Source organism: Mus musculus, chromosome 8, assembly GCF_000001635.26.
Source record: "Mus musculus strain C57BL/6J chromosome 8, GRCm38.p6 C57BL/6J".
Taxonomy (NCBI): Eukaryota; Metazoa; Chordata; class Mammalia; order Rodentia; family Muridae; genus Mus; species Mus musculus.
The window spans coordinates 105,159,306-105,160,121 of record NC_000074.6 but is presented as its reverse complement, the minus strand read 5'-3'; the positions used below and the strand labels follow the sequence as shown (position 1 = coordinate 105,160,121).

General features: G+C 46.0%; 1 pseudogene; it reads left to right on the top strand.

The window, feature by feature from the left end:
* The first annotated feature begins 260 nt into the window (after nucleotides 1-260).
* On the top strand, nucleotides 261-399 carry Gm51414 (annotated as a pseudogene).
* The last annotated feature ends 417 nt before the right edge of the window (nucleotides 400-816 follow it).

Sequence of the window (816 nt, the reverse complement as noted above, 5' to 3'; positions counted from 1 at the left end):
AATTTGTTGAGGAGTAACCCTATTCAGAGCGTTTTATTGACTTACTTAAGATCACAGGACTTACTAGTCAGTTTCTTCACTTATAAATTGACAACAGACGCATCTACTTCTATCTACAAGGTCTATTTTGTTTGCAGACTTAAAGTGGTGCTGATGCAGCTTAGTGGTAGAACATTTTTCTAGTCTACATGAGGTGATACATTTAATCTCCAGCACTGAAAGAAGAAATCACAAAACTGGCTTATACAGAAAGAAGTGGTCCTGCCCCTAGAGGTGTTGCGGATGTGGTTGTGTGTCACGTATGCATCAGTAGGTGGCAGAGAGGAGGGAGGGTATGTCTTGGCTAATTGTTCTGACCTGAATCATTCTGAACATCTGAATGACTAATAGCCCAACATTCTTTGAAAAAAAAAAAAGTGATCCCAAGACGACCACCAAACCAGCTCCATGGGGCCTGGGTGGGAAGCTAGCCCAAGATGACCAGCATGCAGGCCTGGTGGGGTAGACCATGACAGAGATAACCCCTGCCGGACACCATAATAGACAAGCAGGGCATAGCACTCCTGAGACCACTCCTGAGATGATCCTAGCCACTCAGAGGCCCCAGGTTTCACCAAGAGGAACAAGTAAGTGGTGGAGAGATGGAAGAAGAAAAAACAAAAACAAAAACCCAGAATGATGTAGGCACAGTGAAGAGAGAAAGAACTGGAGACTCAAGGGTAGTGAAGAATAGCCTTACGTGAGTAGCTGGTGATGTCTCCCAGGACCATGGTGTGATCCTGGCCTGTGCTGCCACCAAGGGCCACATCTGGGTCC